Source organism: Ambystoma mexicanum, chromosome 8 (genome assembly GCF_040938575.1).
Source record: "Ambystoma mexicanum isolate Mex_15411 chromosome 8, UKY_AmexF1_1, whole genome shotgun sequence".
Lineage (NCBI taxonomy): Eukaryota > Metazoa > Chordata > Amphibia > Caudata > Ambystomatidae > Ambystoma > Ambystoma mexicanum.
In genome coordinates, this window is record NC_090929.1 from 789,692,511 (window position 1) to 789,712,621 (window position 20,111).

The 20,111-nt window shown below is 47.8% G+C and overlaps 1 protein-coding gene across 3 annotated transcripts in view; it reads left to right on the forward strand.

The window, feature by feature from the left end:
* The window catches only part of LOC138472450 (polycystin-2-like protein 1), a 2,384,383-nt gene that overhangs the window by 164,623 nt on the left and 2,199,649 nt on the right, over positions 1 to 20,111 (forward strand). The window contains exon 1 of one of the 3 annotated variants that reach the window (XM_069610625.1): positions 13,988 to 14,915. The exons of the other annotated variants lie outside the window; for them this stretch is intronic. The gene's annotated coding sequence lies outside the window, so the exon portion shown is untranslated. Of the gene's footprint in view, positions 1 to 13,987; positions 14,916 to 20,111 lie in introns of those variants that run through there. 3 annotated transcript variants of the gene reach the window in all.

Consider the following 20,111-nt stretch of genomic DNA (forward strand, 5'->3'; position numbering starts at 1 on the left):
ATGCAGAGGGGGCTTGGTGTGCCGATGTCAGCCTGGGAGTGATCTCGGGACACACGCATCGCAGGCCATCAGCAAGTCTTGTCTCGCCCTAATACAAAATGGAGTCGCGTAGCAGGAGCATGGCTAGCGCTATTCGCCTACTTCTATGCACTACAGGGTTTTATATGTGCCCTGTGGGTGGGAGCTTTTCTCCCCTTGTACGTTATATTGCCTTGTATGGGGTCCGCCTAACTTGGAAGCACCTTCAGTAAAAAATTCACCCCATCCATTTCATTGTTCATTTGCTCATCTCTCTGCTTCTTCCCATGCTGGGGTACCCTTTATGGGCATCCACGCTCTGCATATGCTTCTCAAGCTTTCCCCATGCTGTACATACTGTTCAGGTGTGCAAGTCATGTATATGCGTGCCCCATCTCCTGCTAAATCTACCCACACTTCTTTGTAATTCTCGCGGTCTGGCGGGGGTGCAATAGTCGTATGATATAGAGTGTCCACTTCATCCTCATGACCATGATATATTGCAACCATATTATATTTGTTGTCATCATTTTGCTCAGTCTGTATTTCAACTTTTTATTATTACTATTCCCAATTGTCACCATCATCATTGCACTATTAAGTATTGCTTTGGCACAACAACGGAGACATAACTGGCACACGCAAAAAATCACCAAGATGAACACGATGATAGGGATCAGCATCTTTACACTAATTCCAAGCCATGATGGAACCCTACCGAATGCCATATTCACCCAGTCATCTTTTTGTATTCCTGCTTCCTTTTTCATTTTTACACGAGTTCATGCACTGCTGCTATCACATGCGATAGTGTCAATTTTCAGCGGCTGTAGAAGGTACAAACATGCAACATGAACTTCTGATCTTTTTGCAGACCCCACCCTCCATAGCCGTGAGGAGGTCGAGGGCATACCTGTTCTGCATTGTCATTAAACAGAGTGCGCTCATTTCCACCTTGATGACGTTGAGCCCTTCTTCAGTGTAATTTGCCAACTGGAGCAGCTCCCAGCAGACTATTTGAAGCCACATGATGTTGGCTCTGGTTTGAATGGTGGGCACAAGAGATGTGAACTATTTCTCGGCTGAGCTGAAGAGCTTTTATTCGTTGTGTATTTGTGCGAGCAGATCAGAGGATTCTTGGGACAGGTAATTAGAGGATAATTTTTTCCTGATCAGGCGATCATGGCGCTCTTCTTCTGGAAGGACACAGAAGCCTGGGGGTGACACAGTATGCATTACTTCTGTCGTCTCAGATGTTGATTGTCCGGCGTCAGGCAATGGTCCCCTCTTTAGGTGCTTCTCGGGTACTACCAACAGGGCTGAATGTAGCGTTGCGAGAGAGCAATAGCCGGGAGGTGCAAATCTGCCTTTTTGCCACAGACCCAGTAGCAGTCCATCATTCTGAAGTTCCTTTTCAGCGATCTGGAATGAGCAATGTTCTGTTGCATCTTTTGTTGGACCCTACAGACACATTTCATTCACTATAGAAGCAAAGTTCATAATCTTCTTCTCACTGTATTTCACTGGTTTCTCAATTGCAGTAACCCATGTCAGTTTTGTGATATGTTCTGTCCATACTTGTGCACATGTTTTGTATGCAAAGGCTAGTGGTCCTTCGAAGTAATCAAGCAGCCCTTCTGCTTTACACATAAAAGTTGCTTCTTGCCACTTGTTTTCTGCAAAACTTGTTCCTTTTATGGCCAGGAAAGGTTCCTTGAAGCATTTGAGGTTGTTCGCCCCCACCTTGCCTTTACGAATGTCCAGGTCAAGAATTTTTAGCTGGATGCTGCGTGCCTGAATGGTGCCATTTATCCTACATTGTGCAAGGTGGATGAGACATTGAGTTTCTTCTAAAGGCGCTCTTGCGCCACTAAGACCTTGGGTGCCCAGATGGGTGCGGTATTAAGGAACAAACATAGCAGCTCCCAGTAGTCATTTGTCTTCCCATTGCACTCGTGTCAGAGTACCAACTATTTGAGTGCCCAGGATGACGAAGGTCTTCCACCTTATCTAATCCTAGGCCATGATATGCATCATATTTATTTTTGTGTGTTTGCCTTTTTCTTCTGTACCTGTGCCAGGAAAATGTTCTTCCTTCTAACATTGTTCTATATGATCTACTTCTGTTATATAGCGATCTTTGAACACGTGGTATTAATATTTGAAACATTACACTATTACACAATGTGGATCTGGAGTTGCTATGGGTAGTATTTGTGGTATTAGGCATTGTGTGGCTTTTCCCCAGCACAGATTGTTTGGTACTTGTTGCTGAGACATTATTATTTACATTCATGTTTTCATTCGGGGGTTGAGGGTAGGAGGAATCTATGATCATGTTAGTGGCTGGGGTAAGCAACACATGTTAAATATGGAGTTAGATGTTTGTACATTGAATTCTATAGAGGGTATAGAAGTTACATTCGGAGCATCAGGTGACACATTAGTTACATTCTCACTGGATACAAGAATACCTGGATCTCTTCTCATTGTACTTTTATGCAAGCTAGTGAGGTTTGGGGATAAAGTGCTATTCCAGGTCCACTTCTAGGCATCCCATTTCAATGTTCTCCCCTCGCCCCCTTCTCTTAGATTGGTCCCCCAGATAAAAGATGCTCCCCAATGAATTTCCAATATAAACATTAAGAAAACAAACAAAATAACTGAACATTTCATTCTGCAATTGAAACTTTATCTTCTTGTAAAACAAATCTTATTCGTACTGGTATCTATATTTGCATTTTCATTCAAGGGTGTCAGTTCCATTATCGTTGAACCTGCGAAGATGGAGAGAACGGGATGGGAAATGAATGAGGGGGGGAGAGAGAGAGAGAGAGAGAGAGAGAGAGAGAGAGATTGTTACTTGTTGTAGCTCATTCTCTAGCAGCAATGCATGTTTCTTACATTTTCACATGCATCAATACAAATGACATAGAGCTAGGAGGTAGTGGTAGTTGTTTGTTCCCCAGTTTGGGTGCTTGGGGGTGTGTTACCTTGTGCTTTCCGGACATCTGAAAGGTGCTCCAGTACCGGATCCCCTTCACTTTTACAGTGAGAAGGGTGCAGAACATTACTTCGTAGGGGCCGTGGAACCTTGGGGGAGTTCTACTTCCGAACAAAGCTTCGCAGATAGATCCATTCTCCTGGCAGTAAGGGCTGGATGGGGGTACTTTCTGGTGGAGTCCCCATAGTTGTTTCACTCTCTGCTGTAAATGGGGGTACAATTTGTTTTGATATACATCTTATTGCACGTGTGAGTTGTGTGAGGTATTGTTGGAATTCCTCCCGTAGGACAGTGGCTGTTCTGTGAGCATTAGATGCTCTTCTTACTGGTGACAATGGCATTTGCATGTGTCGACCAGTTACTATTTCATGGGGGACAGATGGTCGTCCTTGCTAGGCTGGGTGCGTAATTTGAACAGTGCTAGGGGCAGGCAGTACACCCATTTTTTTCTTTAGGCTTTTGCATAACTTGGATAACCTAATCTTGAGGAGGCTGTTTATTTTCTCCACCACCTCATTCGCTCGCATGTGATAAATCGAGCACATCTTGTGTTTTATCCCTAGGACGGATGTTACCTCTTTGAACAATTGTCTGACCATATGACCTCACACACACCCCATCGGGGGAATAATTCTCTAACTAAGAACTTTGCTGCACACTTCGCATCTGGGTGGGCACAGGGCCCTGCTTCCACCCATCGAGAGAATGGGTACACCACCACAATCAAGTATCGGGCCCCATTGCACCTTTCTCCCATGTCTATGTAATCAATGTGTAGCTCACGGGAGGGGACCACAGGGCAGTGAAGGTGCCCCGCAACATTCTCAAGGTCATCCCTGTGCTGAATACTTGGCAGGTGGTACACTGGACCACCATTTGGGTCAGGTACTCATGTGAATTTGGAATGAACCAATCTTCCTGGATATCGGCAGGTATATGTTGCTTTGGACTGTGTGCTGGGAAATGTAGTTGTTCAAATGCTATGTATTGTAGCTCAACCGGCATTACAACTTTTCCTGTTGCTTGCTGTCTCCATAGCAGATTAGTTGGTGATTGGGCATAGCCACATTTAAGCCATAGCTCTTGCTCTGCAATAGGTGCTCTGCTCTGTAGTTCTATTATCTGAGCTATGGGGAGCGCTGTGTATGCGTCTCTTGTATGTGTTGCATCTTTGCTTGCCAAAAATACATTCTGCACCCATTTGTACTGAGAGATACGCCGCTTGCTTGGCTGCCGCATCTACGGCCGCGTTCCCCAAAGATATTTTGTCTGTGTTCTGTGTGTGTGCAAGACATTTGTCGACCACCACAGAAGATTCTGCAAGGGCCGAAATCAATTAATTTAATAATTCTGCATGTTGTACTGGGAAGCCGTCTGCTCTCCTGAACCCTCTCCTTCTCCATCTGGACAGTCCCGAGTGTACCGTTGTGGTGACGTATGCAGAATCTGATTAAATTGTAAAACAGCATCCTTTGGATGCGTGAAATGCTTCAATTAGGGCTACAAGTTCTAATGATTGTGCGAAATAATGCATTGGCAATCGTTTCATGATCAATGTCTCATGCTCCCCATCTTGCATCATCACTACAGCAGCCCCTACATGTTTCTCACCTGTCTCCTGGTCGATAAATGCTGATCCATCATTGAAAAACACTTCCCCTTCCTCTGGGCATCCTCTTTTGCCTTTGGTATGTCATCTATTTCTCCCTCATATGTTGCACAGTCATGCTCTTGCATGTCTTTGACAGTGAATGGCTCTGTAAGGAATGTGGGTGGATTTACTGTTTTACATCGCACCACATGGATATTTGGACTGGACAGAATAATCTCATAAACTGACGCTTTCTGCGTTGTCAGGTTGTATTTTCATCACTGCAATATTGCAAACAGTGGGTGCTCAAAGTATAGAGTGGCTGAGTACCCCATGACAATTGTGGAGCTCTTTTCAATAGCGAAGGCTGCAGCTGCACGAGCCTGTTCGCAAGCGAACTGACCTTGCATGACCGAATCAGTGTGCCACTGTAATAGACCAGTGGCTTGTGTCCCATCAAACCTTTCTGTGTCAATACTGCAGTTATGAAGGCACCATTGGAATGTGAGAATAAATAGAATTCTTGGTCGTAGTAAGGGGTCGCTAGTACTGAAGCTGTTGAGATCAGATACTTTAGGTCATTAAACCCCGTTATCATTTCTCTTGTCCACTTAATAGGTGTTTTTTTTCTTTTTGTGCTTCCTTAAACCCTTGCAGGAGCGGCCTGGTGTAAGCTGCAAAGTCTAAAATCCAGGCCCTGCAGTAATTGCAGAGCCCCAGGAACGTCTGCATTTCCTTCACTGTGTTTGGTTTGGCAGTGGCATGTACTGTTGCTTCTCTGTCTGGAATTATCCTTTTACCATCTTTTGAAATGAGCTGGCCCAAGTACAGGACCTCTGCCAAACAGTACTGGAGTTTTTCTTGTCTACCTTGTATCCCTTTTGTGCTAGCAGTTGAAGTAGAGTAATGGAGTCCCTGCAACAGCTCTGCTCGCTGTCGCTACAGACCACTAGGCCATCTACGTACTGAATGATTGTGCTTGGGACCTGAATGTTGTCAAGGTCTTTGTGCAATATCCTATTAAAAATACTGGGGCTTTCGCAGTACCCCAGGGGTAAACAACGGTGCTCGTATTGTCTTCCCCCGGGCTGAATGCTGTAAGGTATTGTGATTCTATGTCGAGAGGCACTGAGAAAAGGGCATTTTTTAGATCCACTACAGTGAAGTGGGTGGCTTTTTTGGGATACTGCACAGGATGGAGGCAGGATTTGGAACCAGAGGAAATTCTTTCTCTATAATATTGTTAAGGGGGCGAAGGTCTTGGATCATCCTCCAACTCCACCCTGTGGCCTTCTTGATTGGATAGATAGCAGTATTGCATCGGGACATTGAGGGGACAATTATTCCCTGTTGCAAGAGGGCCTGTAATGTTTCCTGTATCCCTTCCTCTGCCTCCCTAAACAAGGGGTATTGTTTCACTCTGTGTAGTATAGCTCCTGGCTTGAGTGTTATTTTTACGGGGATCACTTCTTTTAGCATTCCCACAACATGTGGGTTGGTGGTCAATAGGTTTTTGAATGATATTTTAATTCTATCATGCTCGTACACAAGTGTTTCAGAGCGTGAAGGTGGCGTGGGACCTGTTGCATATCTGTTTCACAAAAGGATGGGGGACCATTGACAATAGCCATGAGAGGGCTCAGTACCTTTCTATACTGGACTATAATTTCACAAGGAATACAGATCTATAACACAATCTCCCCATCATTGTTATCATCCTCAAACAGCTCTTCATCAGTTAATTCTCGCATAGGGTATATAGGGGTCAATGCATAGTACTGTGCACCAGTCGCACCCATAGATGTCAGTTCCCAGTACAACAATTCTTTTTGCAGACACTTGCAATCTCTCCAGATCTAGAGACACAATGGCGCCACCTACCAATTTGGGTGTGGCTATGGGTCAGAAGACAAAATCTGCAGGCACTCTACATTCTTTCCTAGTAAGCTGGGATACTGCTCTTGCTAACACTCGAATTGCATATATGAACATATCAGGGTTCACAGGTATCCCCCTCACCATTATTTCATTTGCCACTGCATGGATCGCCAACATTGCTTTGAGTGAGCACATGCCAGGGGTGGAGCAAACGACCCCTCTCTCGGTGAAGGATATAGTCATTTTAATTTACTGAGCAGGTCCCTCTCCAGTAGATTGACAGGTGAGCTTTCGGAGTACAGGAGGGGTGCTCGCACTACTTTTCCCCCTATCTTGACATCTAAATCTTTTGTGTATGGTGCCGTTACCACAGCCCCAGAGAATCTGTGCATGTCAAGAGTTTGTCCTGATAACGGTAAGTCAGCTTCGCAAATGCATGACTTTTCTGCCCCAGAGTCCACCAAGAGGATGAATTGTTTATTTCCTATCTCTGCCCCCACCAGTGGTTCCCCTTCTGAATGCAAGGTTGTTGATAGTACTGGACATGCAAGTGCTCTCTGTGGGCTGTCCTAGTCAGGATAGGTGTCTGTCCCTGGGCAATCAATGGGCCCCCTCCCATCACACAGGCACCTTGGTAAATTGCTGCTGTGCCGTTCGGGGCAGTGGCCAAAGGGTGTCTGTTCCCACCTACCTGATGACTGGGGCGATTTTGGGGTGTCTGCATTGTGTGAGGGGGATGGTGATAGGTGCTTGCACCGGGCATCTAGGGAGGTAACTGGGGATATGGTAGGGGTATTTCGTATGTATTCATCATGGATCCTTGGGCTGGCCCCTGTGGACTACCGGGGTGGGGGTTCCCGTATTGTTGTTGATTGTAGTATGGTTGTTTAAATGGATAGTTCCTGTTAGGAAAGATTTCTTAATTGTGGGTAATTTTCCTTCCATGTGGCAACCCCTAAATTTTTTGCTGTTGTTTTCACCAGGATCTAGACTTTGCCAGAGAAGTGCAGCCTTCTGCTGCACTCCTCTGGGCTTTCGCTCCATTCTTACGGGGAAACTGACATGCCCTTAAAACAGTCAGTACAGGGAAACGTTGTTTTCCGTAGTTTCTTTATCATGTTGCAGCTTTCGCGCAACATGGCACAAGAGGGCACTGTAAGCTAAGTTACTGCTCTCTTGTGTCTCTAGTCTTCTACAGGCCCTAGATACTCTCTTTGGATTGATAATGAACGGTGCAAGTGAATCACGGACGGGACTGGTGGCAGCGATCGTTTCTTGTGTTTTTGAGCTCCTTTTGGCGTTTAAGTGCATTTCTCGCGCTTAGCCCAAAATGGTGGCCTGGCTCCCAAATTGGCCAGACCACGAGGCTCTTTGTCCTGTCCACTGACCATCTTGCCCCCTTCACCTTCCCCCAGGTCGAGTGTTTTATGAGCAGATCTCCCATTGGGTCCCCTCCGTTTTGGCGCGAAGGGAACCGTGGATAAGAGGGGGCTGGAAATACCACTACGAGGTCGATCTCCTGAGTTCTCACGAACAAAGGAATACAGGAGCCAAGTATCCTGCAACAACGAGGCTGAACCGAGGAATCGCTGGTGACCCGCTGAAGGACTGCTCCTCTGCACTGCTGTCGCTTTGTGAAACCCTTTCTACCTCTGATCGAACGAGAAGGCCTGTACTGGTACTTCGACCCCTTGGAATAGTGGGAACAACTATTCTCGGCACCTTCACCATCTCCTGCACGTAAGCCTTCGGAAGTGTCTCTGGGCCATCCAGCAGACTGACCAGCCTACCCAGGAGTCTTGCTCTGTAACCGCCGTCCGGTTGTGTTGTATTGCGAGTCCTTGCCACTCTCACATGATTCGCACACTTGGCATTCCCAGGTCTGAAGTGGGTAGTGTACATTGGGCTGAAATGCACACGGCCGCTCCGTTGCCCTGCTGTGGTAACAAACTGTGCGGGTTCACTGCGTTTGGGACATCCTCAACTCGACTTCTGCTGCTGCGGAATCTACACGACGCCGAGACGTCCCCTGCTCGTATCTGAACCTGCCAGCACCAAAACTGACGCGGAGAAGTCTGGGTCTGCCTGCATCGGGGACCGGTGAGTAGCATTGCTAGGAACTGGTCGCCCTCCTGCAGTAGCCCATAGCTTTTCCCCGCTGTGTCTAACAGCACGCCTTTCCGTACTCGCGCTCTGCTTCTGCCCACAGTGGAGGCTGTGCTTGAGTCGCGGAGCTCTGTTCATCTTCATTTGTTCATCGAACTAAACTGCCTGATTCCCTCGAAGAGACTCCCCTTTTGCCCGTTGGCACCAGCGTGTGCAGGTACTTTTGAGCACAAGGCTCCACTCTTCGTAGGGCTTGGACTTCCTTTTAGTTAGGTGCCTCTGATGGCGGACTGGGTCTAATTATTATTCGCACTGCCTGTTTTCCTCCCCATCTAGGTGGTCTACACATTTCGTGCGTCTAACTCGTTAGACTCGTTTGTATTTGTTTATATATTGTATTAGATTTGTATGTGTTGGTTTACTTGAGTTTTATTGCGATTTCTCGCTACGGTCAATGTTACAAAGGCCTTGTAATAAATGTGCCTATATTTTTAATATAACACCTGCTTGGAGTAATTTGTAAGTGTCCTTGCTTTGTGTGCTCATTGCGGGCTTTCAGTCACCCTCACCCCTCTTGAGACCTAGTCTTGACCGCCGCAATCGCTACCCTGATTGGTCTGGTTTGTCCAGAGGTTACCCTGTTCCAAGAAACTAGGCTGGCCTTCTGAACCTCTGCCCCTCCAGGACAGAGTTCAGAAATCCATCTTAACAGTTCCCCACTAGCCTGCTGTGGCATTCCCTGGCAAAGTGCCCCCACCTCCCACATGACCAACACTGCCCTTGCCCACCTCCTCTTTGCCCCTGTCCTCCGAATCCCCCTCCTTGTTGCCCTCGGGACCCACTTCGTCTTCTTGGCGGTCTTCCTTGCCATTGGAGCCCTGTGTATTGTTGATTTCCTCCCCACTGTTCTTGCTCGTTGTCTGCCCACACTGCAGCCATCCTTCCCTGTGTGGCTATGGGGTCACTTCCCTCTTCCCCCATCTTTTCTGGGGGAAGTATTGCTGCTACTGTAGCTATTTTCACTAGTTTTGTTTGCACTAGTTTTGCTTCCTCTGTCTGCTTTCTTCAAATAGTTTCCTTTTCCTTCTCTTTGATCCTCCTACAATGATGTACTATGATGCTTTGAAATTTGGGCCAACCTTTTGCTTCTATCCCTGCTATCTTATCAAGGGCCTGCTGTATTTCTTTTGGGAGTCCCCGTTTTATAAAAAAATAAAATAAGGACATTGATTGATCCCACGCAGTGCCTGTCTCTGCTTTCCACTTCTCTTGGATGTGAAGAATGAACTGCGCAGCGTCTTCGTCATCTCCCATAGTGCATTACATTATGAAGTATAAATCGGGAATATATGGGAAGGCTCTCCGCATTGCAACCACCACATATGCGCTTGGATATTGTTAAATGAAGCCCAGTCATGAAAGTCATTACTTATGGTTACTCCCGGGTATCCCACTTTCACCCACACTGATTCTGTCTGGTCTCCTACCACAGACACTAGCAAGCTCTTAATATCCCCTACAGGTAGGGGAACCCCTGCAGCATATTTTTCAAAGGAGTTAATCCATTTTCCCGAGTGGCGGAAGGGATTTAAGGAGGTTGTTTTTATCCATCTGGGCCCATGCAACATGATGAGGCCGACCTGCTCCTTTGTGGATCAGGGGCATTGCAATTTCGATTTTACTTTTCCACCCTTTGCTCCACTCCCTTTCTTTTTTGCTAAGGCCATTTTCACAAACCTTTCTCTCAACCTCCCTTCCCACGTCCCTTCCACCCGTGGTGTTGTCAAATGTACTTGCTGAACCCCTCCCACTGCTCCTTCTTTCCCATCATCAAAGTCACTCCAGTACTCCTCATCCCTAACTGACCCCACGTTTTCATATTCCAAACTGTCTGTTTCCCCTCCCTTTCTACATGCACGGCCCATATGGGGGCACTATCAATCCTAAACAGAAAATCTCCTGACTTCCACTCATCTTCCTGTGGGGGAGGAGGGATACTCGGGGGCCGTGCTCCACTCTCTGGTCCCCTTGCTGCCTCATATGCTGCTTGTAATCTAGCCAACTCTGTACAGGTGGAGGTCAATGCTACTTCAATGTCCCTAGCGCTTACTCCTCTGCAGGTAGGAGTTGTCGTTGGTGGATCACATGGTGGGGGCAGTGCTGTACTCGCATTTGCTACAGTACTTCCCCCTTACGCATAGGTCGGATTTGAGTACCCCTCCACTGGTCGCAATAGTAACGGGTAGATTTTCTTTGGCTCCCCTTCTCCCTTCTCACTGTCTCTCATGTTACCGTCACCCATTGTCAAATTTGCAGATGCTATTTCTCTTTTTTCTGGGAGGGGTGTTTCCTCAAACATCCACCACAGATCTAATATTTCTCTTCTATCTTGCAATGGCTTCCCCTTGTATTTGGCAGTCAGACATGTGGACATGTGGTCTAAGGCACCCTCGTCGAAGAACCCTTCCTCTGGCCAGCAGTAGGGCATTCCTTCACCTTTTGTTTCCGTCACCCATTGTCTGTGGTATTTCTTAATCTTGTCACTGTACAGGGGCAGGTTTTTACATACATGGGATAGTGGGGTATCTGTCCCCATGGTTTGTCTTTTATCTAAAGTATGTGTCACAAAATATTTTCGTGCGGAGTTCTTCACGCCCGTCATTATGGCCCACAATGTGAGTCAATTAATAAACATCACATGCATGTTAGAACCGTCTTTGCGCAGTCAATCAAGGTGGGCACAATCACTTTTTAGACCAGAAAAACAAAACATATAAAAACAAAACATATACTCAATAAGCACGTTTCTTCCCTTTAGAGCATCCCCATTCCTCACTTCTCATTCACACCACACCTGCCCCTCCTGGCCTCCTTCCTATATATAAAAAAGGACACTGAAAATAACAAGCTAAAATAACAAGTTAAAACAACAACCACTACTTGTTCCTGAGCCCTCTAATTATATGGGGCTCCTACTTTGTCTCTGTATTTGTATGTTCCTGCACTGGTCGGGACAGTGCACTGTGTCTGCCGCCTTCTATCCCCTTTCAGGGATAGGCTCCCTTTCCTTCCTCTTTCATATTCTCTGTATAACTTAAAATATAAAGAAAAAAGAATAGAAAATGGCCATAAAATAAATCTCCACACTCAAATAATCGGTCTGTTCATTCACATCCAGTCACTGCGTGTTCCCCTCAATCATACTGCTCCACACCCAAACCCCCAACGTTGTTATCCCTTGCAGTCTACACCCACGTGTCCATGTTCTTCTGAAAGCCTCAGTTCATGGTTAATGCACAACACGTATGGGCCTCTCCCTGGGGCCGCACCTGGCACCAACAAGCAGGTGGGGTTTTTGCAAAGCCAGAACCCATAAGAACCGCTTCTGCTGCATATGCTTTTTTGGGGGACTGGTCAGCTATAGGTGGGCACGGCCTTTCCGGAGGGGCCCCTGGATGTCACTGCAAGTACGGGGGCTAAGAAATCACGTTGGGTCACCAAATGAAGGCATATACCTTTGTGGGCAAACTCCAGAGTAAATACAACCCACTAGGGAATAAAGCCAAGAGATAGTGTTGCAAGCATAACAAGGTTTTACTCACATAAAATATAAGTGTCAGCAAAGAACTCGGCTGCCCGAGAGCCCTCTGCCAAAAGTTACACGAGCAGCACGTTAAGAAGGCAAAACCCTTCATATACAGTAGAAATCCACATGGCTGGTTAGTGCGAACATATAAATGGACCTGCTCCATAGGGAATGCCAGGCCCTAATTGTCTGGTTCTTCCTTGTCGATCTGGCTCCATGTGGCGCAGCTGCGTGCATCTTCGCAGTGAAGGTCAGGGCATACGTAAGATACAATATATCTAGCCTAAACTAAATAAATGAAACCTGCTATTAAGTCATTATGGCAGGCTCCTAGGTAACACAGGAAAGGGCTGCCAGGACAAGGGAAGGATGAAATACAGTTGTGCTGACCCCTACATTCAGGGCTTTGTTAATACTACTGTTCCCGCACCCAAGGTCTCCCCCTGGGGTTTGATCTATGATTTACCTTCCCCGGGGCCTCATTATACCAAATGACATGTGTTACTATTAGAGAGATATACCGTCGCGCAGGCTTCAGATCTGTGGTTGGCACCTTAGGGAGGTCAGGGCCTGGGGGTCGGATACTTATCACTGTGCTAAGGAGTAGGGGGTTGGTTCGATGAAGTGTGGCTGGCTCTGGCCTGGCTGGGTAGGGGTAATGGCAGTTTAGTGAAGACAGATGGACACCACGCTGGGGCCTAGTACTGTCTCACGCTCTTGTCAGGGTGAATTCTGTAAGTGATACTAGATATTTTGCAACACTGAAAGTACCCGAATGGGTTTTCGTGGGAACAGGGCTCATGCGGAGCTGGCTTGGTGTGGCGATGTCGGCCTGGGAGTGAACTCAGGACCCACGCATCGCAGGCCATCAGCAAGTCTTGACTCGGCCTAATACGAAATGGAGTCACGGAGCATGGCTAGCGCTGTTCGCCTACCTCTATGTGCTACAGGGCTTTTATATGTGCCCTGTAAGTATGCTCTATTCCCCCCTTGTAGGTTATATCACCTCGTATGGGGTCCCTCTAACCTGGAAGCACCTAGGGGGTGGGATAGGCTCATTTCCATCCCAACGCACTGGACTGGCTGACCACCTTACTGATCGCTCCTCCCAAGTCATCCTGGGCACCTTCTCCGCTCCTATTTCCTTCCCCACCTCTGGTGTCTCCCAGGGTTCTATCCTCTTGCCTTGGCTCTTTAACATTTACCTCACTCAGCTGGCACTCATCATCTCCTCCTTTTCCCCCAACTTCCATTGTTATAAAGACGACATACAACTCTTCTTCAAACTTCCTGCTGGCCCTCTTGCACCTTCCATCATCCCTGACTACCTACCTGCTTACCAGGCCTGGTACACTTCCAATGTTCTCTGCCTCAATGCCAGCAAAAAAGAGATAATTCCCATTGGGACCCTTGCTCCCTACTTCTTCCCTTCACTCTGGCCTCCTTCCATGGGCTCTCCCCCTGCTCCTTCTTCTGAAGCCAGACATTTTGGAGTCATCTTCGACTCCTATCTCTCCTTCCTCCCTCACACTCAGGACATTGCCAAGAAGTCCCACTTTCTGCTCTTCCTTCTCAAAGAAATTTGTTATAATCTGTGATTGTGGGCTGTCATTACTATGGAACGTAAATGGAGTGGAATGCACGCGCCTGCAGGAATGCATTGTATGATTTGAGTGCGTGCGTTCTAAAGAGTCAGTTGATGAGTGCCCGCCGGGTGGGAAGCCGGTGTCTGTTCTCCTATGAACTATCTTGTACTTGGAGACATTAAAGACTTATAAAGAACTCATTTTGAGTGCGGAACCTACTTTATTACACTGGCGACGAGGTTCGGGGCTGCTGCGGAGGGGGCAGCACTGCAGGAGAAGACACCGCCCTCCGGTTCGAACATTCCACCCGGCGGGCCGATGTCCGTAGCGCCTTGCCGGTTCACTGCAGCGGGGGTCCGTGAAGTTGCAGTCCCCTGAGTCCAGTCATTGTGGGCCTGTGCTGACGCTATGTTTCTCGACTTTTGTGGTGTCGGCTGACCTCAGCGGGGACCCTTGGAGTTGCGGTGCCCTTGCGTCCAGTCCAGTTGGTGCCCTTGTTGACTCACTGTTTTGGACTGGAGGAGTGTCGGCCAGCTGTTTGGAGAGCTCCGGTGTTCCGTAGCGGGGAGAGGCGTGTGTCCCCGGGTCCGGAGCCGGATGGTTCGATCCTGCTGGTGCAGGCCGGGATTCATAGCTGGGGTGTCTGCCTTCCCCGGGGTCCTAAGCTGGTAGGAGTGCTCCGGTGTGCCGTAGCGGGGTGAGGTGTGTGTCCCCAGGGTCCGGAGCCGGTAGGCTGGTGCAGCTGAAAGTCCTGGGTGGCCGTGGAGTATCGGGAGCGGCGCCGGCCTCGTGAATCACCTCCTGTACTCTGCTCTGGCAGGTTTCCCCTGCATACTTCCCCTGCAGCCTCTGGGGGCGCTGTGGTGCGCGTCCATCAGGTGGAGTTGATCCTTTGCTGTCCTGACATCAAGTGTATTCCTCTTGCCTGGAGTTTTCGTGACTGGAGTGATGTGGAAACACCAGGGTGGAGAGGCTTTGTCGAGCGGGCTCATTGTCATGGGGTGCCAGTCTGGTGCTTTCATGTCCGTCAATGGTGGAGATGAAAAGGACGCAGTGCCTTCCCGGGGTGTCGTTGAACGGAAATATCCACTGTTTTGGTGTCGTTCTGGAGGAGTCTGTGGATTTCCATCGTGCCTTCCGAAAAAGGTATGCTGAGCTGGACAGCAACAACAGGTTTTCTTCGCACCCAAAGATGAAGTGTCATCATGGGTGCATGTTGTGCGGTTCGGAAGAAAGCGGTGATGGTGAATTCTGCCAGAGATGTTTTTTTTCTTGACATCCTAGAGGGAGTTGACTCAGATCTGCATGACTTTTAAGTGAAAAATCTCACTTTGTCTGAAGATTGATGTATTTATGTCGTTGAGGCCTGTGTGAGTGTGTATGTGTGATAGCGTTTGTGGCCTCTACTGTGTCCTTGTTTGGGCCGTTGGTGCGTGTGTTTTGCTATGGTTGTGGGTGAGCTACGAGCTATGTGTAGTGGCCCTGTGTTCCGTGTATTTTTGCCTCAGATGTTAAACCATAAGCAATCTGTTTTTCTCAAAGCTGTAGCAATTTCCCCTGTTTTTGTTCAGGATTGCAACTAACGTGCTTTTATTTTCACAGGTGCGTTGAGGTAGTTCTTGTTAAGTTGCTGAGAAGGGGTCGGACTCGTGGGCAACACAGGGTTCGGGGGTGACAATCATTTTGTTCTTAGACCATTTGCAATGTGTTACCGTTTTGTTGGGTAACGTTACGTCCGGCTCGTGGACTGAAGGCTGGACTGTTTCCAGAATATGGGTCAAAGGAAGTCCCAACAATTCATAAACAATGAATTTGTTTGTGTCATGCGAACAATTTCACACGTACATGTTTCAGTGTGGAATGCTGAGTGTTAAGTGTCTCTAAACTGCAGTCATATGTTTTTTGGGTACTTGTGCAGTTTATAGGGGGTTCTGAAGGTTACTCAAAGGGGTTCTGAACGCCGGGTGGGTTCATCACTCTTGGGTTCGGATTTTGTTGATGTTTGTTCCGGTGACTGCCATTGTAGTTCTTGGTGTGCTATTTTTTTTATGTCCGCATTCCTGAATCTTTCTCCAGCTGTTTCTGCTGATTTGGTGGTTTGCTCAGGGTGCGAGTGCAGCACTTCTGAGTGATGTTATTTACTCATGGATGGCCGGGTGGATCTATGGGGTGTGAATTTTGGGCATGTAGGGTGCCGGGCATTTAACGTGATGTTATTTTACCAATAGGTGGTTGGGTGGTTCTATTGGTTGCTAGTGGTGATGAATTCTCCATGGTGCGTGTGATGAAGAGTTTCTCCATGGTGTCTGGTTGCTTCCTATGTAGGATAGCAATTTTGTGTGATGATATTTTATCAATGGATGGCCGGGTCGATCCATTGGGTGCCTGTTATGAGTTTCTCCATGTGTGCAGGGTGCCGGACGGGCCTTGTACGCTATTTTAGGGGAATGCGAGTTTTGGGCTTTATGCAGTTTTGTTTTGTCTCGTGACGCCTAAGTAGGGTCGTAAAGTTGTGTCGTTGACTGTGAGCGTTGTGGTTTTGTTTAGTGCCTTGTGCATTTAGTTTTCGTCTGATTGAGGGTTTGGTGTGAGGTTGGTGGTTACTTACCTGTGGGTTTTGTTCATGTCTTTCTGATGCAAAGGGACCCTTATGTAGTGCTTGTTGTTTAGGATTTTGGATGGCCGGGAGGGTCCATGTCCTGTGGGTTGTGCTCCGGCGTGGCAGGCTGGAGGTCCTGGGGTGGTAGCCTGGGGCAGAAGGTTATTAGTGCACTGATGGTTGGGAGTGTTAGTTCTGTTTAGAGTGTCAGGTGTGGCAGGCCTGTTCTCCGAGGGGCAGCTCGGAGTGGGTTCGTGTTGGGGTTGGTGTCCTCATTGGTGGTCCATGGTAGTAGGTGTAGGAACATGGGTGTGCTGAACTGGTGTTTTGTGGTGCAGGGTGTGTTGATGTTTTAAGTGGGTATTGGTTTGGTGAATGTGAAATGTGCAGGTTGCTTAGGCGGCGAGTTGGTATGGTGGTTGCCAGAGAATAACTCTGGTTGTGGTTACACGTGTCTTGACACACGGCTTCCTTTCACATCATTTCACATATACTGTGGATTTCTATCTGAGCAATTATGTTTGCGGGGTTTTGCAATTTTCAGGGATTATTATGGAGTGCACATCGTGGTGGCCACATGTTGTGCATTCTATGGTTGGTCGGTTTTGTCCTCTTTCAATTCGTGATTAATGAAAGGGGGGAGAAGTGTTATAATCTGTGATTGTGGGCTGTCATTACTATGGAACGTAAATGGAGTGGAATGCACGCGCCTGCAGGAATGCATTGTATGATTTGAGTGCGTGCGTTCTAAAGAGTCAGTTGATGAGTGCCCGCCGGGTGAAAGCCGGTGTCTGTTCTCCTATGAACTATCTTGTACTTGGAGACATTAAAGACTTATAAAGAACTCATCTTGAGTGCGGAACCTACTTTATTACAAAATTCTACCTTTTCTTACCTTCCCCTAGAAGCTCAATGTTGCCCGAGCCCTGGTTTTCTCTAGGCTTGAACATTACAATAGCCTCCTCCTGAATCTACCTTCCTCCATTCTACGACCCTTCCAGCTAATCCAGAATAGGGCGGCAAGATTTATTCTTGGCCTCAAGTCCAGGGAACACATATCTCCTGCCCTAAAAAGTATTTACTGGCTCCCGGTTGCTTCACGGATTAAATTCAAATCCCTCTGTATCATTTACAAGGCTGTCTGGGGCCAGGGACGACACTATATGCAACTCTCTCTTACAAAATATTCTCCCTCTAGACCTCTGCACTCCTCTGGCACCAACTCTTTGTGTGTAAAGCGTTTTGCTAAACAATGGGCAGGAGGTCGGTCCCTTTCCTCAGCTGGCTTCCTTCTTTGGAACAGCCTCCCCCTCCCTCTTTATCTTGAGCAGGACTTTGTTAAATTCCGACAGCTCCTCAAGACTTTCCCTGAGCTCCCACACTGAATTGCCCCCAGCTTCTGTTCTCAACACTTGCCTCGGCACATCCTCCACCCTGGAGGCTTGCACTTACCATCCATTCACTTCACTTGTTGCTCACACATGATCACGCCAGCACCTATCCCATTTTCCCCTCCCTTCTGCACTTGTGCATTCTGAACACTCACAGGACATAGTAAGTTTGTCTACCCCACCACTGTATTCTCTATTTTTATTTGTTATGTGTTTTAATGTTTCTCATCCCCTTGTCCCCTCTGTGTTTCCCTGTGGGCACTTTGAAACAGAATTTACTAACTGTATAAACACCTAACAAGCGAACAATAAATACTTCAATCACTAAACAAGTGCTGGAATGGTCAACTGCAAAGAACTGGTAGGAGAAAGGCCTGGCCCCTGTACGATTCAGGAGGGACTAGGCAGCCAGTCGTAGCAGCCAGGAAGCATTAGCAGGGAAGTGGGAGAGGGAAGGAGGAGAAGAAGAGGAAGGTCTTGAGGAGTTTCGGGAATTTAATGATATTCAGCTCAGTTCTGAGTGGGTCGGGGAGGCCATTCCAGAGGGAAGCTCCTGCCGATGAAAGAGATCTACCCCTTACCCTCTGCTTGGTTAAACATTTGATCTGCAGAGAGTTAGAGCTAGAGGACTGAAGGACTCTAGCAGGGAGTTATTTAGAGAGGGACAGTTGGAGGTAGCATGGTCTCAGGCCCAGGAAATCCTTTTGGGTGATGCAGAGGGTCTTGAATTTGATCCTTGCAGCCTCTGGGAGCCAGTGAAAAGATTTTAGGGCTGGAGAGATGTGGTCCCTGGGCTTGAGGCCAAGGATAAGTCTTGGATTCCTATTCTGGTTTAGTTGGAGAGGGCGGAGAGAGGAAAGAGGAAGACTGAGAAGACGCTGTTGCAATAGTCCAGCCTGGCTAGAACCAGAGCTCTGGAGACATTGAGTTTCTGGGGGAAGGTGAGGAAAGGGATAATGCCTCTGAGGAGGTAGAGCTGAAAGTTACCCTTCTTGGCAATGTCCACATTATGAGGTGAGAAGGAGAGAGAGAAGGGAGTCTAAGATGACTCCCAGGTTTTTTGCCTCACAAGAGGGGGAGGGGGTCCATCGAGGGCGGCCAGAGATTAGGGGGGGTAAGGGGCAGGAGTACCAATGGGAATTATCTCACTCTTACTTGCATTGAAACAGATAACTTTAAGAGTGCAGCATGTCTGAATAGCAGAGGAAGGAGGGGAGGTAGAGGAGGGGAGCTTAAACTAAAGCTGAGTGTCATTGGCGTAACACTGGAAATGAGGACAGAAGGTAGAGCTAAAGTGGGCAAGAGGGACAAGGTAAATGTTGAAAAGCCACGGTGAGAGGATAGAGCCCTGAGGGATGCCACATGTAGAGTGTGAGGTATGGCAGAGTAAAGGGCCCATTTGAATCTGGGAGGGTCAATTTGAAACCAAAGAGGTCAGCCAAGCCAGCGCCCAGTCCGTAATAAACAGAGTATCGCAGTGATGATTTAAGAGGGTGGCATGATTGACAGTGTCAAAAGCAAAGGACAGATCCAGGAGGATGAGAACAGAAGGAGAATAGGAGTCAAGGATAGCGAGAAAGTCATCACGGATGGTCAAGAGAGCAGTTTCCATGCCTCTGGCTGTTCTGAAGCCAGACTGGTGGTCATGGAGGCAGCCAACAGTTTCAGTGTGGTGGGTTAGTGGGAACATTAACTTCTCCAAGAGTTTGCCCAAGAGGGGGTAATGGAGGGTGGTAGTTAGCGGGGCAGGAAGGGTCTGCAGACGGCTTTTTAAGAGGGGGTGCACAAGAGAGTGCTTGAGAGGTTGTGGGAAGGAGCCAGTGGCAAAAGAGTGATTGCAGAACTCATCCAAAGAGGGAGCGAGGGTGCAATATTGTCCTTGATAGTTCTAGAGGAGCAGGGAAGCACCTGTTTGAAGTAGACTTTCATAGAGCAAATAGTTTTGGTGACCACGTCAGGTGTTATGCGAGAGAAGGAGGACAGTAAGGGGTGAGAGAGAGGGGCTAAGAGATGCCTGGGTGCAGGTGGTGGAGGGAGTGAAGAGGAGAGTAAGGCAGGATGTGCTGAGTTTTTCTTGAAAAGTGGGAGGCCAAGGCTGTGCAGAGGGCCTGGGAAGGAAGAGGAGAAGTAGAAACTGTAGTAGGATTGGCAAGTTCCTCACAGATTTTGAAAAGTTCAGCTGTGTTGTTGGTGGCCCTCGAGATGCAGGCTTTGATACAGGCCCACTTCTTGGACTGAATGGAGAGTCTGTAATGCCTTTGGAGCAGGCGGCAGGCCAGTTTGTCAGAGGATGTACGAGGATGTACGAGACACCAGCCATTTCCATTCTGCAACTCTACACTTTCTTTTCAG